At 38.8% G+C, this 12,678-nt stretch overlaps 1 long non-coding RNA gene across 1 annotated transcript; it reads right to left on the bottom strand.

Moving 5' to 3' along the window:
- Positions 1-1,477: 1,477 nt before the first annotated feature.
- On the bottom strand, positions 1,478-10,962 carry LOC137470521 (uncharacterized). The gene is made up of 2 exons (XR_010997107.1): positions 5,187-10,962; positions 1,478-1,644 (listed from the first exon to the last, which is right to left on the bottom strand). It is a non-coding gene; the product is annotated as an uncharacterized lncRNA (long non-coding RNA).
- Positions 10,963-12,678: the final 1,716 nt, after the last annotated feature.

Below are 12,678 nucleotides of genomic sequence, written 5' to 3' on the forward strand. Positions count from 1 at the left end.
GCAAGCACAGACAATTACAGGGTTAGTTCAGTGTCAACAAATGCTCACGTGCTGGCACATAAGTATGTGAAACATACAACTGGTATTCGGTGATACAGGGAAAAAAAAGATCTCTTCAAGTATTCATGCAATATAAGACTTCATTAAAACCTAGACCACTCAAATTTGTCTGAAATAGGAACAAATACAAGAAAAGATGTACACTATCAAATAGTCCAGTTAATTTTTAATTCAAATTTTTGATAAAAGGTAATTTTTACTCTGACTTTGCCCCACCTTTACAAAAATGAAACTTTCTGAAAAAATATTAGAAAAACAAAAGCTAACTTTTCTAGTCAAAATCTGAGTGGTATTTTTAAACATATCCTTTATAAAAATATGTATTCTTTTTTCCATTCAAAAATTAATAACTTTTTCTAAGAACATAGCTGTCAGCTGCAGAGTGAAATATTAATAAAAAACAACCCTGGGGAGCGTTTTTCCACATTTCCAATTTTTCCGGTTTCGGGGGATTTGCACCGAAACATGTTTTTAGATGTTTACAGAAGGTGTTTCAGTGTTAGGTTTATAGTACAGATGTGGTCCAGAATATTACCTAAATTTCATAAATGCATTTGTTCTCTAGAACTAATGAAAATAGTGAAAAATCACAGAACCATTAGGGTTGGAAGGGACCTCTAGAAATTATCCAGTCCAACTCTCCTGCTGCGAGTTGGGTCACCTAGAGATAGAGGTACATGTCCAGGTGTGTTTGGAATTTTCCAGAGAGGGAGAGCCACAACCTCCCTGGGCAGCCTGTTCCAGTGCTCCACCACCCTCAATGTAAAGAAATTACTCTTCACGTTGAGGTGGAACTTCTTGTGTTTCTTTATAATTCTCAGCCAGTCAATCTGGCTAACTGTAGGTGGCAAACTCTTGAGAAAGTAACTCCTGCTTTCAGGCCCATTTTTAGAGGAAAACTTTTTTATGCATTTAACTTTTTCCTCCATAAAATGGAAGCAAACCCAATGCAGTGAACAGATTTGTACCCTTACTTAAAATCACAGCTGACCCAGAGTTGCAGTTCCTTTGAAATTTTACATAGAAAGCAGGAAGCACAGAGTTGGCCAAGGGCTGACACACAATTCCTCCAAATGTAGCTCCATTATTAGCCCTAATATCAAACCCAAAAGTGGGATGCCCAGGAAAACCCTGAGATTAGCTCAATTGGGTAGAGCATCGTGCTAATGACACCAAGTCACAGGCTTAATCCCTACTTGGGCTATTCACTTAGGAGTTGGACTCAATGATCCTTATGGGTCCCTTCCAACTCAAAATATTCTGTAATTCTGTGAAAAGAACCATGAAACCAGTGGGGGTTTTTCTTTTTAATCATGTAAAACATTGACTAAAAAATACACTTGCCAAGAACATTTGCAGGTACTTACCTGGTGACTTCATGAGGAGCTTCTCTGCACATGCCTGGAAGTTTGACATCTTCTCACTATAATTAAAGTTGTGTTGATTCCTAAATTTTCCTGCTATATGAAAACCCCATCTGCTTCTGTTCCAGTTATAGCCATTGCAGAACCACACTGCAGCCACAGCTGGACTTCTGTTCCTCCCAGCACATCCATGTAGAACCAGTGATTACAACAAGACCAACTACAGAGTAGCACACATAAAGCAGCAAAAAATAAATTTAATTTGACAAATAGACTAAGAGACTATTTTTTGCTTTGGAGCTACTTATATACAGTTAAACAATCATATCCTAAACAAAGAACAAAAAAATCCAGGAAACTCAACAGGAAATCTTACCTTCAGTTTCTATGATGCCTCACCTTTCCATAGTGTGTACTTATTAGAAATTTAGGCTTGTCTGTAGAATTCACTGTACTTGAGCTCTGAAATGCTCCAGCTACAGCCCTAGAGGGGTGGATCACTCTGGTCATGCAGCAAATGTCATCACTTGTAATAACAAAACAAGCCCCTTGTGCTGTGTCTGCCACAGCAGAATTCTGAAATTAATGAGCCACTCTTGGGGTTTCTCAGCAGTGTGTTTTTCAAGCCATTCCCTGTCCTTAGCCTGGTTGGTAAGGCTGCCAAGTTGTTAATATATCTATATATTATAAAGATACTTAACTTCAGGAAAGGATGGCTGTCTGTATTTTATCCAATGTAGTGCACAGCTGGCTAGTGGTCTATTTGCTGTGCAAGATCCTTGGTAAAATAAAGCTATTTGGGGAAATACCTGTTTTAATTAAAGTTTGTGCTATTTCTTCCTTTTATCAGTCAAATTCTCTGTCTTAAAAGATAAGTTGCATTATAAAATGCAAAGCCTGAGTCTCTTGGGAGAAAAATGCAAGTCAGAAATTAATGAAAAGGAGATGAATCACATATATGAAACTTCCTTCAGAAAAAACACTTTTCATATATTACTGTCTCAGTCTTTAATATGCAGATTTGAGAGTCCTTCCATGCTATAAAAAGTAGCTTACCATCTAAAATTGTCATATGATTTCAGCAAGGAAACTCTACTAACATAACTAATGGTAATATTTTCTTTTTAACATTCTTTTCAGTTATATCCTTTGTGCATATTCAAACTTTTTCAAATCTAGGCAGGGTAGCACTTCTTAAAATCAAAGTTAATCCCCCTTATATTTAAACTATTTCTAAAGTTCTAACTTTGATCCTGCTGATTCTTCAAACACTCCACTTCTTCTAAGTCAGGAAAACAAAAGGAGCAAACAAAGCATTTGCAAATCCAGTATGATCCACAGCACCAGAGGCAATGGGCACAAACTGAAATATTCCGAACATCAGGAAACACTTTTTCGCTGTGAGAGTAACCAGGCACTGGCATCAGTTGCCCAGGGAGGTTGTAGAGTCTCCATCCTCCAAGACATTCAAAACCTGTCTGGATGTGGACCTGAGCATGTGGTGGGCGTGCTGGAGCAGACAGATTCTGTGATACAGTTCTTTACCCTGGATCCAGTTCTATCCATGAATTGATGCTTCTTTCCCCCTCCACCCCACCCTGTTCCAATCAAAAACCCAGAGTAACTAAATTTTAACTAATTTTTAAGTCTTCTAGTTCTGCAAGATGGAAGAAGGGTCTGATACTACAGACTTGACACAATGCATTTCAAGGCTCTTGAGGTTGAAATCACCTGCATTCTGCTAAATATTTACCCAGATAATTGCAGGCAGAGAACAAGCCTGGCAATGAGGAAGAATGAGGCTCTCCCAGGAATTCTTCTGCTGTTGAATTTTATGTATAGACTGAAGGTGTTAAATTATCTCACTTTTGTTTTATGTCTGTGCTATAGCAACACTGTCAGTGAAAGAAAGGGTATCAAACTGCTCATTTCTGTAAAGTATCTATGTTATAAGTATTTTTTTCCAACATCAGTCACTGGTTTTGCCTCTTATCAGTCAACGTCATCCCCAAACACACAGGTACATCTACCCCCAAACAAAACACTCCAGAGCTGACTTTGTAAGAAAGAGCCACAAGAGAAGCAGCAGAAGGTAGTTTAGTTCACATTCTGTTAATACCTTTAGTTTTTTTCTAACTTAGATTAGAAGATTTTAACAGTTGTTTACCAGCTGAGGGTTCAGAGCAATCACTGTAGAATTCAATATATTTGCAGTATGTTGTAGGCAAGTATTGAAAGAGGACTGGAGGAGGAGAGCACTCTATTTTTGCATGCTCAGAAAACAGTGAAGTTGCTTCCACATGTATTGTGGAAATGACAACTGAAAGCCATCCCAAAGTGACTATTGTCACTCAGAAAATAGGCCCAGCCTTGAAACAAAGAACTACAAATGCCACATGCTTACCAGCAAAAAAGCAGTGCTAAGATATTCAGAACCTAAACCTTCAGTACAGATGAGACAGAGGAGGAGACCTAATGCAGGCCTACAAGTCAGAAGTGGCATGGGGAAAACTAGAGGATAACTGCTCAGTTGTTCTTCCAGCAGAAGAACTAGGAAACATTAAATCAAACAGGCAGATAGCCAAGAAAAAAACCCTACTTTTACACATATGCAGCTAAAGCTGGGGGAATGCATTGGCACATGAAATGTAGGTATTTTCATAAACCCCCAAAATAACTAATTAGTGCAAGAAACACCCATCTAAAACTGCTAAATGCAGAGATAGAGCTATCACCCCAATTTAAATTTTGCAACAGAAATTAGTGAAGGAATTGCATAAACTGGGGAAGCGTACCAGAACATTGTATCTATGCTTGCCCTATCTTTGTATTTTTCTATTAGCCAATATCCATTACTGGAAACTGAATGTTGGTCTCTGCTCTTCAGTCTAACAATTGAAATACCTTGTCATTGCAGCAAGCAGAACATGCATTCACTAATCTGTTCCTTTCTTCCCAAATCCTTTCCACTTCCTGGAAAATTATACATGCAAATGTTCCTCCAGATCACATTGTTCCTCTATCACATACTCCTTTTTCTACTACAGACCTATGAATCACAAGCTTCTTATACAAATAGCCCACAGGTTTATCAAGGGTGAGGAAACTATGGAAAAAGGCTTCCCAATCTGACCAAAAAATATTGCTTTATTATTGCTGTGGGTACAAGGGCGAGAGTTAGGACACTACTGCCTTTTCTATTCCTGTTATCCTAAGCATCTGATGCTTTAAAGCTCTTAGTGGAATGCTACCATTAGGTCAGTGCCTGGCAAAGCTCCATGGAAAAAGGAGACAAGATATTCAGCAAAGAAGTGACAGCAGAGTTACCACATATACTGCCCTATTTTCCTCAAATTAGCATGGAAAGATTGGAGAAAGAAATTTCCTTTATGTCCTAGTGCATTCTGCCATATGAGAAGGACTCATGCAAGAGAACTGCACAGAGCATTCCTTATCAGCATCCATCTTCTAAACACCTCCGAGTCATCTCAGGACAGTACTGCTGTCCTGTCCACTTGCGCAGTGTGAGGTAGCCAAGTGCTGAAGCTGCAACTCACTGAATACAGCCACAAATGAAAGTGTCAATAGAGAACTTACTGCTGTATTTAGCCCTTCCTTCACCCCAGACACCCATCCAGCCTGGCCTTTACATCCCCTGCAGTGCCTAGCAGCCGTAAGGATTCCAGTACTTGGCACCCTTGTAAAAGCCAGCTGAAGGAAAGAGACCTTTGGGATCCACTTAACCCCATGTAAGTTACTTACTGCACTAAGCCCATCTCCAGAGGCAGACAGCATGTCACTGGGTCACAGAATGTTCTTCTCCAGCTCTGGGCATCGTTCCCAGGAGAGGAGAGCACAGCACAGCACAGCACACCACAGACACAATGGCCACAGCCATACAGGAGATGGGACAGGTCATAGGCTGTTCTCCAGCTGTAAGGCAAATATGGAGAGCACAGCTTGCATTCCCACAGCTCAGCTCTCACCCACCTTAAATTTTAAACCATGCCCAGGCTTTAGCTGTCAGACTGCATTAACCCTTTATGGCATGGATGATCAGTTGCCAGAAATTGGGTTTATGTCCCAGGTCTTTTTAGTTGGCTTGTAATTACATGGCTGATAACTCAGGAAAGTGTCTGATGCAGCAGTTGCAATACACAGCTTTCCGGTCAAGTGTTCCAGGCTACTTAACATATAACCAAAGAAACTAAAAATCCTTTCAAGGATGGGTGAGCCCAAATAACCTTGTGTCTTCAAGGTCCTTGTAAGAATAGAATAATCTCATACACACACACATTTATGACCCTTGCCAGGTGCAAGGCAGAAGTGACTACCAAAATGCAGCTTTTCTGCAGATCCCAAGAGCAGACAATACAACCCTCTGTATGCAAATTATTTTTTATTTTATTTTTTAAAGCTACCTGGACAATGCTGCCCTATGGGAATTCTCATTTACAGCACAAACAGCAGAGCACAGGTATGAAGAACTCTATCAGTGCCTCAGGCTGTGCTTGCTGCTTTTCAATAGTCTTCTTTTGGAAGATCTACTCTCCACTTCTACATGGGCCTTCAGTGATACTAGGATTAGATCTTAACCTAAAATAGAGCTTCAGCACATGGGTATAACTTTCCCCTTTGCAGCTTGTGCAGCATTAACCAGGAATCTCCTCATAGTTTTGCACAGGGCAGTGCAAGCAACATAACCTAGGCTCAAACCTGAACAAATTTGTAATTGAATATGGTACAACTAATGCAGCTGTATTGTGCTGCTAGAAGCACAGGTTTAGATCTTTAGAGAAGCAAAGTTTTAATTTTTCACAGCAACTGGTAACTAGAAAAAATAAATTGCTATTCTGTGATCTGCAGGGGACAGATAAAGAATATTATGCTTTTAATTTGCTTTTTAAAATTATTTATTTTCAGTTAGTTTTGATTCTGTAAAAGCATAAAAGGTTGTTTTATCTTTTTTAAGGTTTAGATCTTAAAATAGCAGTAAGTAAGAACATTTACAGGGAAGTTTCATTTTGAAAACTTAAATGTATTAGGGTCAATTAAAAAAAATAGTTTATGACTGGGTAAATACCTGGCTGATAAAACTGTGGACTTGTTTATTGATACCACATTTAAATTAACCAAAACACTTCTAAGAGCTCTTGTGTTTTCAACTGGAGTTACGTACTAATGGAGAGCAGTGTTTGGAGGCACATACTGAGCAGCAAGAGGAGACAATGCAACTGTGTGAGAATATGCATTTTTACTGCCAATACATCAAGTCTCAGTTATAGCATAATCAATAAAGATAGCTGAGTGAGCATGTCCATAAAAAACCAGTTAAAATCACTGATGACAGTTAGCTGCAGAAGTTTCTAAATTCTTTCATACCCTTCCAGGTCAGGCATTCTCAGATTTTTCTGCCACATCTTATGTGTCTCACAAGAAAAATTATAAAATAATTTTTACCCAAGAGATGATCTTATGTACACTAAAAGGCAAAAGTTTGTAATTTAGTGCCAAATTTTTTTTTATCCCTTTAAGCATCTATTAAAATAGTCCTGGCTAGTAAATTTGATGCATGAAAACAGTTAACAAATTTCAGATCAGCAGTATTGATACAGACCTGCTGCAGCCAAAAGAGGCAGTGAGGAAAGTGCAGAAGAATTTTTTTCTAGTCTGAAAATATTTCAAACTCCTCCAGTCTCTGCACACAATGGAAAAAAAATAGAACCAGAATTAAGAAGGGAGGGCTATTAAAGTAGAAACTTTTGTAAGCTACGCACAAAACCCCCCAACCTACACCAAAACAAAAAGCAACACAAAGAACCCCAAACATGAGACATTCCCAGCTTAGAAGTTCACTTGCTCTCTATAGCTGAGCCAAGGTGACATAAATGGTTTCTTCCACCCTTAGGCTGATAGTAGTGCTGGTAACACTTCAGCTTTCCCTCTGAGCCTCTGACATCCCAACTGCTAGTCAGAGGTGTAGCAAGCAGTGAGCCTATGCACCCCAACAATGACTAAGCTCATATTAGGGTTAAATCCCAGCAAAAGGGGACACTACACAGAAAACAAATACTTCGTAACTTACTGTTCCTTTTCCCAAGACAGTATTTACTGTATTATTTCTCTTAATCACCAAAGTTGAGCAGTAGGATTAGACTGTATATGAAATCAAGACAACTCAGGAATTTTCTAAAACCTCATTATCATGCTTCTTTTGGAAGCTTTAGCAGAGGCTCAGAATGTTTTGCTTCCAGGGCCAGATGCCAATTCTGCTGATAGTCCTTTTTGCTGTTCTACAGAAAAGGCTGTCATCTTCACAGACATTAATTTCTGCCTTTTTAATGAATTTAAGGTGCCTGTTTCCCAACCAAACTTCAAAATAGTCAAGGAGAGAAGAGCAAAATCAACTGAGCCTATTTCTGCAGAATTGAGATATTTCTGAAAAATGGTTATGGCTTTTTGGAGAATACGGTACAAAGTACAGTTGAGTTTTAGCCCTATTACATTAATTGTGAGTAGGAAATGTTTTTATTTAAAATAATACTCACCTTACACTTTTTTTTTCTAACATCTACTTGATAGCCTGAAACTTTCCAGCAGGCAGCTCAGTATGAACACAGAAGTAGAGAAAGAATTATTTCCCTTCCATATCTAAAACCTGAAGCCCTGCTAGTTGTCCTTGCTGATAGATCTACAATTTAGCTCCTAACTGACTTATTTGCAGGTTCTGTCTCTGATTTCTGAAGAGCAAATCAGAGCTGTCAAATCACATCAATTACAGGACTTGGTCTTGTTTTTAAAACTTATCACATATTTCAATGTCATTACAATATCCTTGAGTCCCAGAGATCTTTCTTTATTTCCCTGCACAGAAGTTTGGTATTTTCTTACAACCAGTCTGGGATTAATACTGAATGCTTATGCAGCAGTCTTACTGAATTTTGTGGTTTTATGTTTAATACATAACTGTTAAAAGGAAAGCAATACAGGAATTGTATAGAAGAAGAGGAATAGTATCTTTAAGAAACTGAGAAAAAACTGAGTGCAATATAAACGTTTTGGACACCAAGGTCCCAACCTTGGCCCAGAGTAAGAAATTTTATGGTGGGAGATAGAACAGATTATCTGTAGAAGTTTGAGCTTTCTAAAAAAGATGTAACCAGGAAAGACCAAATATGCATACTTCTTTTGTCATTTTAAATGAATTTTACTACTTGATAGTCAACAATACTTCAGGATTCCCTGGCCTCACCTCAGTGAAAAAATCATAACTAGAGAACTCCAAGTAGCCCTTTGGAAAAAAACAGCAGATAAAACCAAGAGACAGAGCATTCCAGGAGCACTACCTCAGAATAACAGAATTCCTCTTCTTCTCTTATAGGTAGGTGAGAGAGTTTCATTATAGTGAACCATCCTGGTCACTGTCAAGTTTCTTCAACCAAAAACCAAAGCTAAGTGGCTATTTTCCCTTAAAAGTGCTGTCAGACAATAGCCATCAGGAAGTCAATGGTCCTTACATCACAGGTCTCTTCACATCTGTAGCTCCTAGCAAATCATATTTGTAAGGTAAAAGCTTTGGATTTTCCCATATCCACCGTGGCTCATAAAGGGACTCCACTTCTATAGCAAATATATCAAACAGTTGCTACAATTGTTCAGTGTAACTTTTTCAATTATAAAAATAGAAACTACATAATACTCTCAGGAGAAAGCACTCATACAATTTCCAGTCTTCTTCTCACAGCATTTAAAAACACAGCAAAACCATGGCAAAACACATTGCAACCAACCCCTGCCAGAGGATCACCATATTAAGATCTCTTTACATGGAAAAAAGGTTTCCAGCAGCCTTACATCCTGTATGTCAAATTAGCAGAAACTGTACTGAACAACTTTTCACCAGCAACAGAAATTAAGTTGAAGTACATGTAAATGAAGACCAGCCAGTTCAGGCAAGTGTCAGAGTACTACTTTAGAACTATTTTCAAAAGCCTAGACACTCTTCCCTGCCATGCAGATTTTTTGAGAAAACACTCAGCATTGAAATATTATCTATTATAAATTACTATTTCAATATGTTTTAGGGATAACTCCTGTTCCTGCTGTTAAACTTTTTATATTGTGTGGTTTATAATCTGTGAAACAGGAAGAGGGAAAGGAGCGCTAATTCCCACAAACCAAACTTCTGCTTGCAGTAGCAAATAGGCAATCTAATAAAATTTTCAGAATCAGAAACTACATGATCCAACTACTTTCAGAAAATGCTTACTCTAATATACTCTGGGGAATGAATAATCATATCCTGAACTGTTTTAGTTATGAAGTCAAAATGACATTAAGAGCTGCCCCTCAACATGTTTCAACATTGTACTTTTCTGGTGGAGTGCATGAAACAAAAGACAGCAATTATGCTTGTATATTTTGCTGCAGAAAACGACCTAACTACTAGACAGAGCTAACACATCATCATGGTTTCAGCTGGGTTAGTTAGTTTTCTTCTTAATAGCTGGTACCTCTTAGTGCTGTGGTTTGGATTCAGTATGAGAATACAGTTGATAACTGTTTGATGTTTAGCAACAACCTCTGCAAGTGAGGAGGGGCTCAAGAAGCTGTGAGGAAGCAAGGCCAGGACAGCTGATGCAAACTGGCCAAGAGCATATTCTATACTAGCATGTCATGTCCAGTACATAAACTGGGGCAAGCTGGCCAGGAGGCATGGATCATCTCTCAGGCTGGGTATGCTAGCAGGTGATCATCAATTGTATTATGTATAATCACTTGCTTATCTTGGGGTTTCTTTTCGTTGTCTTCCTTTATGGTACAATTATTATGTTTAAATTCAGTTCTGTTCTCATTTCAACCCATTGCTTTTCCTTTTCCTCGTATTCTCCTCTCCATCCTACGAGGGCAAGTAGGATGAGGTACTTAGTTACTGGCTGGGCTTAAACATCGAGACACACAAGAGTTTAAGTCTCAAATGTTTCTCGCAGGACTCTAGTATCTGCAATACTCCTCACTCTGAAAGAAACCAAGGTAAGCCGAGGGCTAATTATTTTCTATTTTGTCAAGGTAAGATGGAACACAGATATAGCAATAGCTGTATATTCTTCTTCAATGACCTTAAGACTATTTAAAAATACCTTTACTTTCCAATGAATTTACCAATTTCAAAGTAAGGTCTAAGCATTTGTTTTATTACAGTTCATTCATCTCTTTCTTTCTACAAAAAAAGACTGAACTTCATTTTGGGACAGATATTAATCATTTCTCACCTGCCACTATAAAACTAGTACCATTGTTGCTGGGAGAGTACTCCTTCAGTTAGGGAGAATTCCAGTTTCAAGGAAAAAGGCAGTGTTTATTGGTCTGGTGAGAAGCCTTAAGTATAGCTCAGGGGTAAGAGCACACAGGAGTACTTCAAATTTTCCCACCCAACACAGCTCAGTTAAACAGCAAGACTGTCCTAGCACAGGGGCCCTCACTGAACCTCACTTGCCACTGTTTTCAGTAACATGAGAATCGAAAGTGACATTAGCTTCAGAAAGGGGGGGGAAAAAAAAAGCTTTTACTTCAGCCCCCTCCCAATCCTACCCTCCATACACTTATTAACATACCCACTACTTCATCTGTTTTACGGCCCACCTATCATTCATGTTTCAAATATTTTTAAAGGGAGATAGGTCATAATTGCAAAGTAGTATTCAAACACAAATTAAAATCTCAGAAAATTCCCAAGAAAACTGCTGGAAAGGCTCTGCATACTTCTCCTGTTCCTTATACTGGTCATCCTCAGACAGAATACTGAACGAGGCAGACTTTGTCCCACTCAATACAGCCATTCTTCTAGGCATCAAACACCACTTTGTCCTCCGGAGCCTGCAGGAAGTTTGAGACAATGGCAGAGAAGTACTGTCTTCATAGCCCTGATAGCTCAACTGGACTATCAACTAAAAAGCCACATGATGTTTGAGAGGAAGTAGAATTCATCATTCTAATTCTACTTTTCCAGTTTATATCCTCTGAGGGAAATACAAGGGTAGACAAGCAAAATTGCTAGTAAAACTGGTTGTAACACCAAAAAATAGAGAATGCAAATCATCAGACATACATTTACATAGCATATAAAGCCTCCATGTGTACTCCACTCATCTGAAATTACTATTTTTCTTTTAAATTCATCCATACTCCAGATGATAGCTCTAAGATTGTCCTCTGGGACAAAGGAAGGGAGTGTGAAGAAAAGCTACCAAACTTAGGGCTGAACACTCTTCAGTATAAAGAACACCTTTCCTTAGGCAAAGTCAAAACTTGCTGATTCTGCTGTGTCCATGTTTGAATGTCCTATGGAATATGCTTTTCTTTACCAACTCATTTCATTTCCATGCTGGTTTTTAATTGACAGAACACATTCCCCAAACTTTGTATGGCAAACTTACACAGTTAAGAGCCTTCCTGCAGGAAAGATGGTAGGAACCCCAACACCAGCACACAATATAGCTGCAGCCACAGTCACACACTCCTCTGCAGGATGGCAGCCAGACAGCACAGCTTATTCTGAAATTCCTGCTCATTGGGATTTGATACTTTAAGCAGGTGTCACACCAGCACTGGCAGTCACATAGCAGTGTGGGTGCTGTGGCAAGATAACCACTGCTAGCTTAGTTTCACTCACTTGCAACTCTTGATTATAGATCACAGCCTTCACCAGTAAGACAAGTTCTTCAGCAAGACAAAACCTCCCACCTTAATAAGAACCTTGTTACTTCAATAGTAGCAAAGCATTTATGCAGAGCTACTCTCGAATCTTACATGTGGTTGCAAGGTACTTCTCTTGCTTATAAGCTCAACATTCATTTAATTACTAAGTCTCTGCTGGTTTTGCCGAGTTACTAAGACTGATAAATGGCAACATTCTAGAACAGGTTGTTTAAACCACCGATTTCTTGGACCGCAGCCCAACAGCCACGTGACACTTCTAGCTCCCCACTAATGATGGTTAGTGCAAGACTTCACTGGACCAAAGCACAAAAGCAGAAAGGTGCTTTCATGCTGTTTACTGCACAATCTTAGAACTTTGAATCTAACAATCTGTTTTGTAAACCTAAAGTTTCATTAAGTGCTTTTGCAGAGAAATCCCATGCCACATCTTCCACAGTAACTCCCCGTAACTACATCTCACTTGTATTAAACATCACTCCAGAAACTGTACCAGAACTAAATCCACAACTGGTTTGAAAACTTATTAATCCCCTCC

The sequence above is a fragment of the Anomalospiza imberbis genome, chromosome 3, assembly GCF_031753505.1.
Source record: "Anomalospiza imberbis isolate Cuckoo-Finch-1a 21T00152 chromosome 3, ASM3175350v1, whole genome shotgun sequence".
Taxonomy (NCBI): Eukaryota; Metazoa; Chordata; class Aves; order Passeriformes; family Viduidae; genus Anomalospiza; species Anomalospiza imberbis.